An 18812-nucleotide genomic window follows, 5' to 3' on the forward strand; every position below is an offset into this window, starting at 1 on the left:
TAGTAAAAGCAGATTTCTTGGAAAGTCTTCCATTCCCCATATCCCACCTATACCCTTGCAGTGGCGAATAATCTCAGACCCTACCTCCACTGTTTTAGAGGAACTCTCTAACAACACAGTTGGCCCACTGCATTCAGTCTGTTTATAGGTTGTGTACATAGATTCAAGCTCCCTACAAGCATCGTAATCTCATTTGGATTTGGCTCAGTGGTGTGTGTGTGGCTTATGGGAGATGTTTATGCGATGATGCCCACACCAGACAGAGTCTAAGATTTCCCTGTTGAAGAGTTTATCCATTCTATAACTACTGTTTCCATGACTCAGGGTCAGCTCCACTTTTTCCCATTTAATTGGGCCATGCACATTCCAAAAAGCTCAGTTTTCCTCTTTGTTTGGCAAGATGTTTATACTTTCTTCTAAAGCAACTGACTTTATTCTTTGTCCTAAAGGAGAAAGTAAGACAGATGCTAATAGTATGACAGACTAATTAAAAAAAACCCAAGGGAGGGGGAAGTAGGAGAACCATTTATTAAAAAAGAAAAAAAAAACTTAACGGACCCAGTTTGTCTTCATTTGTGATCCTCCTGAGAGGTGTTTAGCCTGGTACCTGCTGTGGCAGACATCATCCCCACTCCGTGTGGATATCATGCCCTAACAACAGGTGTGTAAAACAAAATTTGACATGAAAAAGGAGTCCTGCGTCACATGTGACCCTAAATGCTGCTCTGACTGCCTATATGGTTTAACATGCCTCCCACAAAGCCTTCAAACGATTGGGTCTCCAGGGCAACCACAGACAGTGATGCAGCAGGTGTGAGAGCGAACAGGGCAGGTAGTCAAATACACGTCACCTCATGGATCTCCATGTCCCCCATGGCCTTAGCCCGCTGAGAGTCTCTTATCTGTTCAGAGCTCTGGGTTTGTTTTGTTTTGTCTTGAGTTTTTGTAACTCAGGAATAAACTCTGCTACGGACTGAATGCTTGCGTCTCCCCACAAATTCATATGTGGAAGCCCTAATCCTCAGCGTGACAGCATTTGAAGGTGAGACATTTGCGAGGTAATGAGGTCATAAGGGTGGAGCCCTCGTGAGTGGGATCAGTGCTCATACAAGTAGAGACGTGAAAGGGATGATCTTTCTCTCTGTCATGTGAGGACACCGCAAGGAGACAACCATCTGCAAGCAAAAAAAGAGGGCCCTCACCAGACGCAGAATCCATCCACATCTTCGTCTGGGACCTCCCAGCCTCCAGAACTGTGAGAAACAAATGTCTGTTGTTCATAAGCCACTCTATGGTAATTTAATAGCAGCCTGAGCTAAGAAAAAAAATCCCACAAGAATGAGTTATATTTGAAGAGAGGGAGAGAGGCAATTCCATGCTAAGGACCACTTGCCAAAGTGTCTCCCAAGGAGAGTGATTATTTCCATCTATTCCATCTGCACAAAAGGTAAAAGAAGGCATTATATGGGGAGGATCCCCCAAGCAGGTTGGCAATGTGTTTAAGTTGGGTTTTCATCTTTAATCAAGACAAAGACACCAGTGAGACTGTGTTTGTAGCTGAGGTGGCTTCATGCTGAAGCCCTGGGGAAATGAACTCTCAAGGAACCACCTATTTTCTTTTCTTTTTTTTATATTGAATATAATTTATTGTCATACTGGTTTCCATACAACACCCAGTGCTCATCCCAACAGGTGCCGTCCACAATGCCCATCACCCACTTTCCCCTCTCCCCCACCCCCCATCAACCCTCAGTTTGTTCTCAGTATTTAAGAGTCTCTTACGGTTTGCCTCCCTCCCTCTCTGTAATTTTTTTCCCCATACCCTCCCCCATGGTCTTCTGTTAAGTTTCTCAAGATCCACGTGTGAGTGCAAACATATGGTATCTGTCTTTCTCTGACTGACTTATTTCTCTTAGCATAATACCCTCCAGTTCCATCCACGTTGCTGCAAATGGCATGATTTCATTCTTTCTCATTGCCAAGTAGTATTCCATTGTATATATAAATCACATCTTTATTCATTTGTCAGTTGATGGACATTTAGGCTCTTTCCATAATTTGGTTATTGTTGAAAGTGCTGCTATAAACATTGGGGTACAAGTGCCCCTATGCATCAGCACTCCTGTATCCCCTGGGTAAATTCCTAGCAGTGCTATTGCTGGGTCATAGGGTAGATCTATTTTTAATTTTTTGAGGAACCTCCACACTGTTTTCCAGAGCAGCTGCACCAGTTTGCATTCCCACCAACAGTGCAAGAAGGTTCCCGTTTCTCCACATCCTCTCCATCAGAAACAACCTATTTTCACCAAAAGCTTGTTCATCATTGGGATTCACCTCACCTGAGATGGTAGGGTCAGCCCAGGCTGGGTGGCTAGGCCTCCCCACCTGCCCCAAATCCCTGCCCTGGCTCAATGAACACACCGTCCCCAGAGCCTGAAGTCCAGGTAGATGGCGTACTTTAGCCTCAAGGTCCCTAGTGCACTTGGGAGTTGCATTTTATAAAAACTCATGAAGGTTTTTAAAAAAGATTTTTATTTTCTTAACCATTTTTCCCAGTTTAATGGATACTATCACTTTTTTCGTGGAGAAGAAAATACAATGTTAAAAAAGAAAGATACTGTGTCACCCATACTCTCACCCACCCACCCCCCAACTATGCGATTGCTGATGGGGTGACTCCAGGTTCTGGCACTACACCACCCAGTAAGAAGTCCTGCCTGACATAGCCTCCCAGCTGAGGCACTGTGGGCGAAGGGTGATGACAATGACTAGAGAGGAGCCCTGTGGGATTTAACAAGACGTTTGCAAAACAACAGACATGTAAGTATGTTGGAAAACCGACAAGAGTATATCCCTCTCCTGATTATAAAAATTTTAGGTGGTTTTTCATAGTGAAAATTTTATGAGGAAATAGGAATATTCAGAAAGACTGAGCAAAATCCTGGGGTAGCATGAAGAATTAATTACAAAACGACATGGAGAGAAGGCCATAATGAGTAGCAGCATATACAATTTCTCTCATGGCCTCAATAGGCAATCTCTTGACACTTTGACTTTTCTTTTGATCATCGTTCGATTTATTTCTCAGCAAATATTTAGGTTCCTTATTCATTGCCCTTATATAAGGTTAACAGCACATCTCACGTGTTCTACTTGTCCTTTCTGCCCCCCCCCCCCCATGCTTCTTTAAATGGCAGGCCAGGGTGTAGGATGTTTGATGTTCTCTGAGTTACCATGAGTTCTGGGCTGTAAATAAATCATGAAGGTACCACATCATTCATGAATTATTCATTTTTTCTTGTGCTTTCTATAGGAGACTATGCTTCAAAATCGAATTCAAAGTACGGGAATCTGAGGTAGTTTCAGATCATTAAAATGGCTGGTTATTCAGCCTTGCAGAAAGATTTTTTAAAATCTATGTTAATGTAAAAAAATTATTTTTTTGAATGTTTATTTGTTTATTTATTTAGAGAGAGAGTGCGAGTGGGGGGCAAGGCAGAGAGATTGGGAGAGAGAGAATCCTAAGCAGGTTCCACGCTGCTAGGACAGAACCTGACACAGGACTCGATCCCACAAACTGTAAGATCATGACCTGACCTGAAATCAAGAGTCAGACGCTTAACTGACTGAGCCACCCAGATGCCCCTATGTAAAAAATTCTTACCAGCTGGAAGTACAGCCTTCCCTACATTTACCAACACTATAGAGGTGATGCCTCAGGTCACAGAGGGCACAAGGGGCTTAAAGATATGGAGTCCTAGTGTTGTGTGGCATAAATGTTAATTTTTTAATAGAAAATTGTGTTTCCCCATAACATGCATCTTTTTCAGTCTTTGGGCTTGCACCCCAATTCCATGATTGTTCAAGAGGATATTTTCTCCTCTTTTACAAAAGGAGCACAGGCTGTCCACAACTTACTAAGTACCCAACCTATTACATTCCAAATCTTCATTAAGGAATTATTTGGTTGAAGCAGATGAAACACATTCTCCCAAAGAAACAAGGTGAGTGGTTCTGTCCCCAGGTGAGGTCACAGCCTGTTCACCCATAAGGTACCAGAAATGTGGACCTAATGATAACCCAGAATGTGATCAACAGACAGAAGCATATTTCCATGGAAAACTGTGTTCAGTATTTCATCCTGGGTTAGGAGGAACAGACCTCCTGACATTCCTTCAGTTTTGATGTCACATAGGCTTGAGGCTGTTCCAGGGCTGGGAAGAGCAGGGAAACAGCGAGGAGAGGTATGTTCTATACATAGGTGTATATATAGATGCACCCATGTGAATGTTTGAATCTTAATTCTAGGGGTCTTTGAATTCAAAATTATGTTTCACGTGTATTTCATGCATATGTTGTATGTACACAAACATGTATTTTCTAGAAAGATAGTCTGTTTATTTCATTAGCTCCTTAGGAGGATCTCAGACATTCAGACTCAAAAAAAATTAAGAATCATTCCTCTAGCAGATATGAACAAGGAATTGGATGGAACCTGTTGCCAGCATCATTTCTCCATGCTATCAATCTCCCGAGACATTTAGAATAAACGAAAAGGTCCTCCTGCTCTCTGGGCTCCACTAATATCTGATTTTTAAATCAACATTCCTCTCCCCTCTGATGCACTAGGAAACATGACCTCCTGTTTTGGAAGCAGTTTTTAATACTTCCTGCTGCCTGTAAAAATATGAAAGTGTATGCAGAATTAATGTCTTCTTCCTTCTTTCTACCTTTCCTCTGTTTCTCTTTCTTTGTGTCTCCCTCTTCTGTCTTTTTGTTTGTCTGTCCATCTCTCTCTCTCTCTCTCTCTCTCTCCTGGTCTAAAGGAATAGGTCAAAGGAAGGTTTGAAACACAGGGTACTCAAATTAGACCCATTTACATTTCAGAGGAACATGTTCTCAAGTCTTCTGTGATGTGTGTTTCTTGCTGGTTTTGTTTTGGAGCATGTCTGTCTGTCCTGTCAATGAGAGTCTGTGTGGTGTCTGGAAGTCTGGAGGGTGGGGAGAAGGTGGGACTGAGAGAGGAGTTACTCCAGGTAGCCTGAATCAGTGCTACAGAAGCAGAGACTTCAAATTGTTCATTCATCCATTAGTTCATTCTCTTCAGTTACTGAGCACCTCCTATACACAGAGATTATTCTGGGCTCTGAGGAATACAAGGACAGAAAGATCTGGTCCTCTCCTTTAAGCGACAGTGCCATAGGAAGATGGACATATAGATGCACAAATATAAATCAAATTCAATTTCTAGAAAGTAGGTAGATATATATATATATGCCAGCAGAAATAGTTCTGCTCAGTTGGGGTAAAGGTGGTGGTGGGAAATTCTATTTTGACAGAAGGCAAATGATAGGAAGACACCAGTTTCAGGGCAAGATGTTAGCTCTGCAGCTTTTTGGTCTTGAGTTTTTTCATCTGAACGTGATACATTGACAACCTCTAGGGTGGTGGTCGGAGAAAAGGGGATCTAGACAAACTGACTAAATTGACCTGGGCCTGAATTCAAGCCCCGCCTCTTACTGTGCCTCAATTTGCCAGTCTTCTCAGGGCATCCATTCTCTGACTGTTAATGAGAAGGATAATGACTACTTTTCAGGACCCATGGGGGATTAAATGGCAGTTCTCTTTCCTCCTTCTCCTTTTTAAAAAAAAAAAATTGTTTTAATGTTTATTTTTTTTTGAGAGAGAGAGAGACAGAGTGCAAGTGAGGGAGGGGCAGAGAGAGAGGGAGACACAGAATCCAAAGTGTGCTCCAGACTCTCAGCTGTCAGCACAGAGCCTAACGCAGGGCTTGAACCCACCAACAGTGAGATCATGTACGGAGCTAAAGTCGGATGCTTAACCGGCTGAGCCACCCAGGTGCCCCTCCTCTAGCCTCTATATTAGTCAGGTTCTCCAAAAGAACAGAAGCAAGAGGATGTATGTGTATATATATTTGTCATAGGGAATTGGCTTACATGATTATGGCGGCTGACAAGTCAACAATCTACAGGGTGAATCAGCAAGCTAGAGACCCAGACGAACCACTGGTGTAGTTACAATCCAAAGGCCAGCAGGGTTGGGATCCAGGGAGAGCTAATATTTCAGTTCTACTCTGAAGGCAGGAAAAAGCCAGTATTTCAGTTCAAAGGCCATCAGGCAGGAAGACTTTCCTCTTACGAACAGGTAGGGTAAACCTTTGTGTTCTATTAAAGCTTTCAACCGATTTCACATTAGAGAAGCAATCTGTTTTACTCAAACTGGTCTCAGGAATCATCCCCCAACTACGCCTCCCCAAGGTCCAGTTACTGAAGAGTTAATGCCTGGCACAGTGGTGGACCTCCCGGAGCCAATGTCTGATTGGCTGGTGCCTTGGCCACACTTGTGATTAAATATGCCAATGTCAGCCCTGGCTCTCCCACTCACTCACTACATTGGTTCGAACATAAATGGCTTAACTTACTGGGCTTAGTTTCCCTTCTCACTGAAATGAGGAGTGAAAATACCATCTAGCTTGCTGACATGATATGAGGATTAAATGAGAATATAAAGTAAGTGTCCAGCATAGAGAAGGTACTCAAGAAACAATAGCTATTACCATTATTAAATGAGATAATCCTAGGGGTGCCTGGGTGGCTCAGTCAGTTGAGCGTCTGACTTCGGCTCAGGTCGTGGTCTTGCAGTCTGTGAGTTCGAGCCCTGCCTCAGGCTCTGTGTTGACAGCTCAGAGTCTGGAGCCTGCTTCTGATACTGTGTCTCCCTCTCTCTCTCTGCCCCTCCCCTGCTCATGCTCTGTCTCTCTCTCTCTGTCAAAAATAAATAAACATAAAAAAAATTTAAATGAGATATTCCTTGCAAGGCACTTAGCACTGTGCATAGAATTCATGCTCCATAAAGATGAGGTATTGTGACCTCCTTACTGTTTAGAGAATAATAGAAATTATTTCAAAAATAATAGAAAATAAAATTATCTAGAAAAATTCTTCACTGATTGAGAGGTGAAAACAAAGGACTCCTATCTACTAACTCAAAAATTCTGCAACTCTATGGCAATCTTTGGCAGACACATGCCTCTGATATCCGAAACTGTCGTGCTATCTGAAATTCCTTCCAGAAGAAAATTCTCTCTGAGGATTGTTACGTAGGCTTTTCCACTGCTGATGGAATAATTTCAGATGCATTTGCACACTTAAGCAGGGTTAGCCATTAGAAAACTGACTGAATATTGTCTGTGCTCCAAGAGGGTAAGAACAGGAATACCCTGATTGTGCCCAGATGGTTTTGGCTACTTATGTGAGGCTACCTAGCTGATGCACTATGTTATCAGCATCGAATCAGGAAATGTTAAGCCAGCAAAAAGAGAATTCAAATCCTTCTTTGCATAGCCTTATAATGTGCACACCCCAATCTGGACCCTTCTATAGAAAAGTGGGATGATCTTCCTTGGCCTCCAACTCACTCCATGTGCTTGTCAACATCCCCATGGCCATGACTCCCACGTGCTGCTGCCAGCAGTGATCTTGTATTGGCATCTACGTTTCCTGATGGAACAATGGTCTCTTATTTAGGTGACCTTTTTAATACAATTGTCCAAAAATAAACATATGATATATAATCCCATATCAAATTCTAATTACTATAAACTTTCACCTTGCTTTTCATAGCCCAAACAAAGAGCCTAGACAAATTTCCTCCCCGCTTGTGACAGTGTCCCTGTTCCCTTGTGACAGTGTTCAGGATATGCTTTCCCAAACAGTGGCACCTTGATGTATTGAATATTTTAAGCTGAAGGAATTTAAAAAGTGACATGAGCAGAAAAGACTGTCTGCCCTTCCCCTGAAGCAGGATACAAAACCCTCAGGCAAGAAGTATCCTTCTTACAGCTGGAGGAAAGGAATGTCCTTATCTCGAAGACACAAAGAGGAATCTGAACCCACAGGCCTTGCTGCTTCCCCATGTTTACCACTGAGTTCACACCCCTTTTCATTCTGTCACATTTTCCCACGACTTTTCACTCTTCATCAGACTTATCATAAAAACACACCCAGGTTCTTCGGGTCTTCATTTCCTTATGAAGTCCCCCATGTCATGTAAAACTTATGTTACATAAATTTATATGATTTTCTCTTGTTAACCCGTCTTTTGTTACAGGGGCCCCAACCAAGAACTTAGAAGAATGGGGGAAAAAGATATTTTTCCTCCCCTACACTTGCTTCCCTCACATTCCCGAGAGGTCTTAGTAATTCATCTTCAGCCAATCATTGTCTCCCACACTGAACACACTTCCCTGCCTAAAACTTTTGAGATCTAATACGTTTCATACCTCAGACTTTGCTGGACTTTAGAAAGGTAACATGGTATATATACTGTTTTGGTTTTTTTTTTTAAATGTTTCATTTATTTTTGAGACAGAGAGAGACAGAGCATGAGCAGGGGAGGAGCAGAGAGAGAGGGAGACACAGAATCCGAAGCAGGCTCCAGGCTCTGAGCTGTCAGCACAGAGTCTGACGCGGGGCTCGAACTCACAAGCCATGAGATCATGACCTGAGCTGAAGTCGGACACTCAACCGACTGAGCCACCCAAGCGCCCCTATATACCTTATTTTAAATAACACCTCCAAATGGGTCTGGGGAAACAACCCATAATTAAACACATTTATATTTTAGTAGCATATGAATATTCAACCAAATGGCATAAGGACCATAGGTAACCCCATATCATTTCAGGTCTGATTTTGCTACCATGTGAGTTTTCCAAAAACTTACAAGAAAATGTTTTATTTCAGGATTTTGACTTTGGAATCACTGATACAGATTTTGGTTCATAAAATAACGGCAGAAGAAACAACTCTTGCATTTTATATTTCCTTTCAAATTAATGGTGTCCTGTTAGTTACACTCCCAGCCTCTCTCCCTATGGCCCTACAGTCAGCCATGGGTATGGGGGAGAAGGCGGGGGTGCTGGGCAGTGATTAATCTAATTGGTACACTTGGCAAAAATAAACTGGGCATGCTCCACCCAGCTCCACACATTTTGCTCTTGAGAGGAAGTTGGCGCTCTGCCTTCTTAGGCCTTGGCCCTTTGCCTAATTCAATTATGATCCTTATTTCAGCTTCACAATTTATTATTATCATTATTTTTATTATTATCTAAACATTTTTAAAGTGTTTTATTCATTTTTTAGGAGAGAGAGAGAGAGAGAGACAGAATGTGAGCAGGGGAGGGGCAGAGAGAGAGGGAGACACAGAATCCCAAGCAGGCTCCAGGCTCTGAGCTGTCAACACAGAGCCTGATGAGGGGCATGAACCCACGAACCGTGAGGTCATAACCTGAGCCAAAGTCGGACGCTTAACTGACTGAGCCACCCGGGAACCTCTATTACTATCATTGTTGTTGTTATTATTTTAAATTGTATTTATTTTGAGAGAGAGAGAGAATGTGTATTTGTGCATGTGTGAGTGGGGGAGGAGCAGAGAGAGGGGGAGAGAAAGAATCCCAAGTAGGCTCCATGCCACCAGCACAGAGCCTGATGTGGGGCTCCACCTCACAAACTGAGATCACGACCTGAGCCAAAATCAAGAGTCAGAAGCTCAATCGACTAATCCACCAGACACCCCTTTGTATTATTATTGTTAATGATGATGATATTTTGGCCTCTATCTGCCTTCCTTTGTTTTGCTTCTCAATTGGCTAAGAACTCAGATGAGAAGAGACCTGACCCCTCAAAGACTCCAGCGTTTGGTCCTTGGCTGGGAATGTTGAGAAATGAAAACAGTGGAATTTTTGAGAAATTAAATAATTGAGAAATTAAAACAGTCACAGACCTGTGACTCTGGGGCTTGGATTTGGATGTGTGGGCGGGGCCTTTGACTTTAAGGTTTCTAAAGGTTTGAATTAGGCCAGGCAATTCACAGTTGTGCATGAAATCAAGTTGTAGAACTTGAGAAGTAAATGTCAAGTATATGTCAAAAGTATTCTGGAATGTTGTAGAAAAAAAAATCCCAGTCATGGAGTACATCTTAGGTCAATCCTGGCCAGAGTGCAACTGATTTAGACAGAGACATGAGAAACAAACTATATGATTTCCCTAAAAATGGAAACATAAGGACTCGATAAACTCAATAACTCAACGTGGTTGACTCAATAAAACTATGATCTCAATGAATTGGGAGTGGGAAGAGTAGAAGACAGGAAATGGAGGAAAAAAAGACAAAGAATCACAGACTAGTAGAGGACCACATGATACTATTTCAGGAAAACAAGGCACCAGGAAAGACAGGAAGTTGAAACGGGGGTTTTGGTAGTTTTTTTACAAGAAGATAGACAGCCCTGGACCTGAAACCTATCCGAGGTGCCTGTGCCAACAAGGAGAGTGAAACCTACAGGGATTCTAAACTTGAGAGGCTGGCGGACCCCATGGTCCTGATCTGTAGTCTTACTTGGGGCCCATGTACCTGCATTTACACATGCTCTCTAGTTGATTCTGATACAGGTGGTCCATGGTCCACACTCTGGGAAACACAGATAAACTCAGGATTAATGATTTTTAATGATTGAAAGAAAAACATGTTACACATGCAAACACAAGCACTTCCTCCAGATCACAAGGTTAAATTCCAGGCCCCTGCAGAGCCTGCCTGTGGGCTCCACTCACAACCATTTGCCAATGCCCGCAATCTGAGGTTCTGACTCTGCCGTTGGTTGGGCTTCTCAATTTCATAAGCCACTTGGATGGTAAGGAAGGTTCTCCCTGAATCTAAAAGCTATTTTCTCTCATGCAAACAGTTCTTCTAGAACACTGTGTAACTGTTTTTTTCCATGTTAGGGTAGGAAATAGGTGAATGCAATAGTCCTTTTTCTGGGTTCAGAAAAGAATCAGCACTTGAGTATAAGGAGAAGCTTAAGTTTTCCAAATGCCCCTCAGCTTTTAAAAGTAAAGTTTTACAAATATTTTTAAAAATACTTCCCCCATGCAGTTGAAATGTAATTACTTATATCAACATTTGCCATATAATAAATTAAAATGATCAAGGAAAGACCTACCATAGGTGATAAAGAAAGGTTATTCAATAGGCCTCTTTCCAACACTTAAGGGGCTGGGAGACAGACAACCTGCCTAATCCAACTGGTGCTCAGAATATGTTTACAAGGATGAAGTCCACTTTTTTTTTTCCATAGTCATTTTCTTTAATTACTATATTGTGTTCATGTATCCAAAGAAATGAATGGATTTGAAGGTTATTTAATACAACAGGTATTTCTGTTGTCTCAGAATTTCAGCTGAAATCCAAAGCTGAGAAATATAGCTAAGGAGTACAACAAGTTCTAAAAAGAGAGATGTGGGGCACTTCTACTCAGGGCTTGTCAAAAGTGGCCAGATGTGATCATATGGCCCTTAGCCTGTCACCACCTCCAGCTTGTCTAAGAGAAGGCTAGGGATTTAGTGGCAGAAAAAGGCTTTCTATAAAGAGAGTTGCCAAGGGGCACCTGGGTGACTCAGTTGGTTGAGCATCTGACTTCTGCTCGGGTCATGATTTCACGATTCATGAGTTCGAGCCCTGCTTTGGATCCGCATTGACAACCTCGAGCCTAAAGCCTGCTTCAGATTCTCTCTCTCTCTCTCTCTCTCTCTCTGCCCCTCCCCAGCTTGTGCGCTCTCTCTCTCTTTCTCTCTCTCTCTCCCTCTCCCTCTCTCTCAAATAAATAAATAAACTTAAAAAATTCTTTTAAAAGTATAAAGAGAGCTGTTGGTTAGGAGAGCAGGTTCTGGAATGTTCCTCCACCCTAAGCCAAGTGAAGGAAACATCAAGAGAACCTCTCAAATCTGCCAAGGGAAAGAGACAGCTCACCTAGTCCTCAATTAAATGCTCACTGGGATGCACCAGTTCTGCCACGAGAGCAGGAAATCTACATGTAACCATGAGAGTTTAGGTGTGTACCTGATGAAGACAGAGGCTGCCACAGATGGCCACTGGTGACAGGGCAAGGCGAGTGGCCTGATCTTGCGTGGCTTCAATGGGAGCAGGGGACAAGAGAGACAAGCCTGCACAAAGAGTTCTGGGAGGCCAAGTGGACACCAGGGAAAGAAGGTGGGCACAAGAGAAAGAGCTGCATGGGACTTATCCAAAGTGCGCATGACACACAGCAGAGAATACAGCACTGTGGAAGTCTGGAAGTGGGCACGAAGAGTGTCCTCCAAAGAATCCACAGACGTTCCTCACAAGAAAAGCAAGCCAGCATTTAGGCTTTTTCCATAAGAGAGAAGGCATTCAGTAGCCAAGAGAGATGTTCAAATAGCACTGGCTAAATAATCGCATTTTGCCCCATTTCTTGCCATCCGTCTTCCCCTCCACTCGTTGCTCTGAATGTTGAAGAGTTAGTAGCACCCGGGATACAGGAGAGGTTGTGCAGTCAGCGCAGACACCGGCCCTCTCCCGAGTCTGGGATTCTGAGTGCAGGTTAGGCATGAGCAATGGAAAGGGAAGGTGCTGTGAACTACAGGAGACAGCAAAAGTCTACCATTGGATCGGTCCAGATTTCCAAATTACTGGAAATAGAAGTGTTTTAATACTTGGAAGTGACAGGAGGTCAAGCCAAGAGATCTGCCAGAGATTTTGTCCAAGGGCAGAGAAAGGAGAACCAACAGGACGTGTGATGGTTGTGGTAGAGGAAAAACAAAACCAAACCAAAACTGGACATTTCCTGATGATTGAATCCTCCTGAATCCTGCCCATTTGTGAAGCCAGATATTTTTGCAATGTGCACAGGCTGCAAAGGATAGAAACCTGAGAAGGCTATTGCTGTCATCAGGTAATGTAGACAAGTGTGGCAGGATTCCGGATGGAAGAACTCGTGTTTTGTTCTCTGCCTCTGCCAGGCTGAGAAGGTCGCTGGGCTCACTGGCTCCTTTGCCTCAGGGAGATTTATGTTACAGAAATACAGGAAGACAATCTTTTCTTCAATCTTTTGTGAAAGGCTTTATGATTTTTGTGAAAATATTGGATAACCAGTAAGGAGAGGCAGAGAATGAGGATTATCTTTGAAGGCCAAGAGAGCCGAAGGATTCCCCACCCCCACTCCTATAGAAAGGGAATAGAATTCAGCTGGATCCATGGGAGGCAGGAGCCTGTCCCTCCTTCTACCAGCACCATAAACAGGAGGACAGACCTTAGCAGGGAAGAGTGGGCCATGGAAAGAAGGTATGTCCCAGACAATTGGCTTCCTTCAAGGAATTGCGAAGGCTCAGATCACGGGACCAAATGATGGGCTAGAAACTAAAGGCTCTTAACCTTCATTACCTGTGGATACCATGGCTTCTTAGATTCTCACTCATTCCTGGAGAAGATTGATTTTTCCCACTCATCTGGAGGCATTGGGACTCAGAGTCAGATATATATGGTGTTTGAACTGACATTTATTGACATTCTGAATTTTATTTTATTTTATTTTTAATTTTTTTAAATGTTTATTTTTGAGAGAGAAAGAGACAGAGCATGAGCAGGAGAGGGGCAGAGAGAGAGGGAGACAGAATCTGAAGCAGGCTCCAGGCTCTGAGCAGTCAGCACAGAGCCTGATGCGGTGTTTGAACCCACGAACCCTGAGATCATGACCTGAGCTGAAGTCAGACGCTTAACCAACTGAGCCACCCAGGCGACCCTTGCTGTTCTGAATTTTAGTTGTACATTTATGCCCACTACATAAGAAAAGAAATAACCAAACTATAATTGTCTTGATAAATGTCAGAGAGAGAGAGATGCTAAAAGGCTAAAAATACAAACAAAAAGGCTAAAAACAAGAGAACCTTTAAGCTGGGGTCATTAGAAAGTTACTTTATGGAAGATCCAAGGTTGCTGCATAGGATTCCAAATGACAGCAAGGATGGAGAGATGAGCATAAGGCATATCAGTATCAGCAAATGCACAGAGATAGAAAGGCCAGAGGGAAACAGTATATGAAAGTGCTTTACTGTTTTTATCTGTAGGAGATAGTACATGGGAGATCAGGGATGAGAAATGAAATTGGGTGAAGCTTGCATGGGAGTCTGAGCATTTGTATTTATTTGGGCAGCAACAGGAAAATATTACTGGCTTTTAAGGAGTAATGGGACATGATCAGAACAGAGCTTTAGAAAACTTAATCTGTTAGAGATATATGGGAAGGATGGAAAGAGAAAGTGATTGAGTGAGATGGGATGGAAAACAAGAGGCTATTGCTGTAATCCAAGCAAGAGGTCATGAAGGCCATGACAGAGCAGTGGTAGTGACCTTGGATCATAGAGAAGGCTGTGAAAGACATCAGGGAAGTACATCTTAGACCTGTATGGGAACAAGACAAGAGGGACTTCTAAGTGTTGAGCCCAGCTGATGAAAAAATCATAATGCCATCATAGAAATGGGAAATAGCGGAAGAGGAGCTAATTTACAATGAACACACGTTCTAAATTTGAAGTTCAACATGATATCTGACTTTACAAGTAATAGAGATGTCAGGGGAGAGGAGGAGGCTAGAGACAGAGTTAGCAGTGCTTTCATAGCCAAACTGCCCATCTCCATAGCTGCCCCATAGTGCATAGAGGTCACCATGATTTGGGAAGAAGGAGGGAGGGGTTGGGCTGTGGCAACAGAAAGAGAGCTGAGGTACAGTACTGGACAAAGAATGAGGCTCAGTCCAGATAATGATTCTGAAAAGAACAAGCTTTAAAGAATTTTCTAGTTTACTTGAGACTTTCTCTCATTTTCCTCAGTGCTTTCTTTAGCCCTGGGCCTTTATCTTTCCCAGAACCTTTCAAGCTTCCTATATCACTTTTCTCAAAAATCAGGTGAATACACCTATACCTAAGAGCCAGAGAGTTCCTGAATTTGGAAAGATTCTGCCACTTTCAACTTGGTGGACCTGGGGAGCATTTCTTAACCTAATTTGGTCTCAATTTCATTACCTAAAAAAATCTTTTTATTACAACAAAATGAAATTAAAAGGTTTTTTTGTGGAGAAGAAATGCAATAATGCATAACAAAACACCCAATAGAGTGACTAATAAATATTAAACTCTCAACAGATGGTAGCTCCTTCTCTCCCATCCTGCACATGTCAGTAGTAATTCCTAGTACTGATAAGGACCTTTCAGTGGAGCAGTACTGAATTCCAAGCACCAGGATGCATGGAGACCTGCATCCTAGTCCTAGGTGAGCTATTTAGTTGGTTATGACCCTGGCTAGCTTCTCAACTAGGGCCTTCATTAGCATGACTGTTGGCCAAGAGCAGTGGTTGCTAATTTCTACCACCAAGGAATGTTTTGTCCTCTCTTCATGCCCTCCGTCTTTTGAAAGATTTTTCTACTGATCTGCAATTTGTTAAATCATTGATTCATTTCTTATGTGATCACCAGAATTACAAAACTGGATTGATAGAGTTATCAAAGCAGATTAGATAGACTTGATATAAGAAATTGTGCAATAGCTATTAGGATCTTAGATAGACTTGATATAAGAAATTGTACAATAGCTATTAGGATCTTAAAACAAGAAATATGGCATATGGACACAATGACAATAGCTTGGAATGTTAGATTCCAGGTGGACACCACTAGACAAGATAAGTTGATCTCAATGTTTCCCTCTAATGCTCTCTGAATCCATAAAGGAGTTTAGGGTTCCTGCTATGTGCCTTTTGGAGGACTCAATCATTGGTTTTACTCTTAAAGGCAGTAATTTAATGTAGTAGACCAAACATCTAAACATTCGGTATGATGGGCAATCAGAACAGATATTAGTGTGGGGTAGAGTAGTCAGATACAATAGATGTTTACAGGAAGTAGAGTTTTCCCCAGTTTTTTAATGATGGTTAAATTTTAAGTAGCCTGAAAAGGAAAGGGAGGCAAAGACTGGGGAAGGAAAAGTATCATAATAGGATGTACAGAAAAGAGAGGCCAATGGGAAAGAATCATTGTTCTCATTCTCCCAAATAAAAAAAAAGCATCTACCTCTGCACCCTTAGTTTTGGACTCAGAAGTCCTTACTTCTGGATTCAGAGGAAAAAGCCCCAAATGCTTTGTGATTGAAGTCATTCTTTCCCTCTAGCTTCATTTCTAGCCTCTTTCTTCCCAAACTCCATGCTCTAGCCATGTCAGAAGATAATACCCCATCCACCAAGTATCTCCAGTCAATACTAGGGGGGGGGGGGTCTTGATTGGAGGGGACTGGATCATCTTGATTCCTCCCTTACCCTACCCCCTCCTCCCCAATCAATCTTCCAGAGAGACCTATATATTCCATCTCTAGAATTTCCACCTCATGTTTATAAAATGCAAACCTGATCAGTCATTTCTCTGCTTAAAATATTTAATGGTTCTCCATCAGCTACAGAATTAAGTCAAAACTTCTTATCCTGGCATGCAGACTGTTTATAATCTAGTCACTGATTACCTTTCCAACATTATCTCCTTTGATTTCTTTGCTCCATGGAAAAATCTATTGGATAGGAAGCTTGAAATGTCTGGAAAAGACATAGGGGCTAAGAGCTAAACCTCTTCAAGTATCATACTTTCCAAGTATTAGAAGAGACAATGAGAGCTTAAAGTAACATAACAGTAATAGGGACAGTGATGAGAATATGGATTTAAGAAATATTTAGAATACAGGGTAGAACAGAGATGATTTAATGATGAGTTAGATTTAAGGATAAAAAGAAAAAGGCAAAGCTGGGATGATGATGATGATGGTGGTGGTGGTGGTGGCGATGATGACGATGGTGATGATGGCAACATCCAGAGATGTCTGCAACAATAACATTTTCTGTGCACTTACAATATAAAAGCATTATTCTAAAGGTGACATGTGTTAACTCATTAAATCTCCAAATTACTCCTATCAGATAGAATCTGTTTTTATCCACATTTTACATGTAGGAAAACAGAGGCACAGAGAGGTTAAATAACTTGTCTAAAATCACACAGGGAGTAAGAGACAAATTTGTACCCATATAGTTTGGCTTTGGATCCTGCACAATTAAGCACAACACAAAACTGCCTGTTTTGTCTTGTCAGACCAACTGCCATCTCCAAAATATGTCATACTCCTTTGGGTCTTCAAGTCCTCCCCATTCTTTGTGTATGAAATGCCCTTATCTTTTCCTTGGAGTAGAAAACTTCTGTAGGACACAGATCGATTGTTACCTCCCCTGAGAAGTCTCTGTGTTCTCCCCCAAGTGCAGCTATTTACTCCTTATTCCATTGTACCATAATACAGTGTGCATAATTCCACTGGTGCATTACATGACGTGGCAATTACTTGTTAATGTGTCTATCTCCCCTAACTATACTGTGAACTGCTCAACAGCAGAACCTGTGTCATATTCATCTCTCAACCCCCAGGCTCTAGGATCCTACTATGGCCTCTGGTTCTCGATCCACAGTAGGCATTCAATGTTTCTTTTTTTTTTTTTTAATTTTTTTAATGTTTATTTATTTTTGAGAAAGAGAGAGACAGAGCATGAGCAGGGGAGGGGCAGAGAAAGAAGGAGACAGAATCTGAAGCAGGCTCCAGGCTCTGAGCTGTCAGCACAGAGCCCAACACGGAGCTTGAACCCACAGACTGCGAGATCATGACCTGAGCTGAAGTCGGATGCTTAACCAAGTGAGCCACCCAGGCGCCCCAGCACTCAATGTTTAAGTGAATGGATAAGTGAATGAATATATGAATAAAAATATGGAGGTGAGAATTGCTCCACACTGCCCTGTACTGATTGGTGATGGTGTGAGCTCTTAATGCAAAACTGGGCCAGAGATGGATAGTAGTGTAGTGATCAGTTAGAGTGGAGAGGTCAGAGATGAACTTGAGACTGGGCATGCCTGAAGAGATTAGCAACATGACCTCCAGAATAGCCAAGTAGAGGAATATTTTTCCATTTTTTTGTGTGTGTCTTCTTCAATTTCTTTCATGAGCTTTCTATAGTTTTCAGTGTATAGATATTTCACCTCTTCGATTATGTTTATTCCTAGGTATTTTATGTTTTTTGGTGCAATTGTAAATGGGATCGATTCCTTGATTTCTCTTTCTGTTGTTTCATTATTGGCGTATAAGAACGCAAACGATTTCTGGGCACTGATTTTATATCCTGTGACTTTGCTGAATTCATGGATCAGTTCTAGAAGTCATTGTTAAAATGTTGATACTACCCAAAGCAATCTACATATTCAATGCAATACCTATCAAAATAACACCAGCATTCTTCACAGAGCTAGAACAAATATTCCTAAAATTTGTATGGAACCAGAAAAGATCCTGAATAGCCAAAGCAATCTTGAAAAAGAAAACCGAAGCTGAAGAATCACACTCCCAGACTTCAAGACATATTACAAAGCTGTAATCATCAAGACAGTATGGTACTGGCACAAGAACAGACACTCAGATCAATGGAACAGAATAGAGAACCCAGAAATGGACCCACAAACGTAGGGCCAACTAATCTTTGACAAAGCAGGAAAGAAGGTCCAATGGAATAAAGACAGTCTCTTCAGCAAGTGGTGCTGGGAAAACTGGACAGCAACATGCAGAAAAATGAACCTGGACCACTTTTTTACACCATACACAGAAAGAAACTCAAAATGGATGAAAAACCTAAATGTAAGAGAGGAAGCCATCAAACTCCTAGAGGAGAAAGCAGGCAAAAGCCTGTTGACCTCAGCTGCAGCAACTTCTTACTCAACATGTCTCTGGAGACAAGGGAAACAAAAGCAAAAATGAACTATTGGGACTTCATCAAAATAAAAGCTTCTGCACAGCAAAGGAAACAATCAGCAAAACTAAAAGGCAACCGACAGGATGGGAGAAGATAT

The sequence above is a fragment of the Panthera leo genome, chromosome B4 (genome assembly GCF_018350215.1).
Source record: "Panthera leo isolate Ple1 chromosome B4, P.leo_Ple1_pat1.1, whole genome shotgun sequence".
Classification (NCBI taxonomy): domain Eukaryota; kingdom Metazoa; phylum Chordata; class Mammalia; order Carnivora; family Felidae; genus Panthera; species Panthera leo.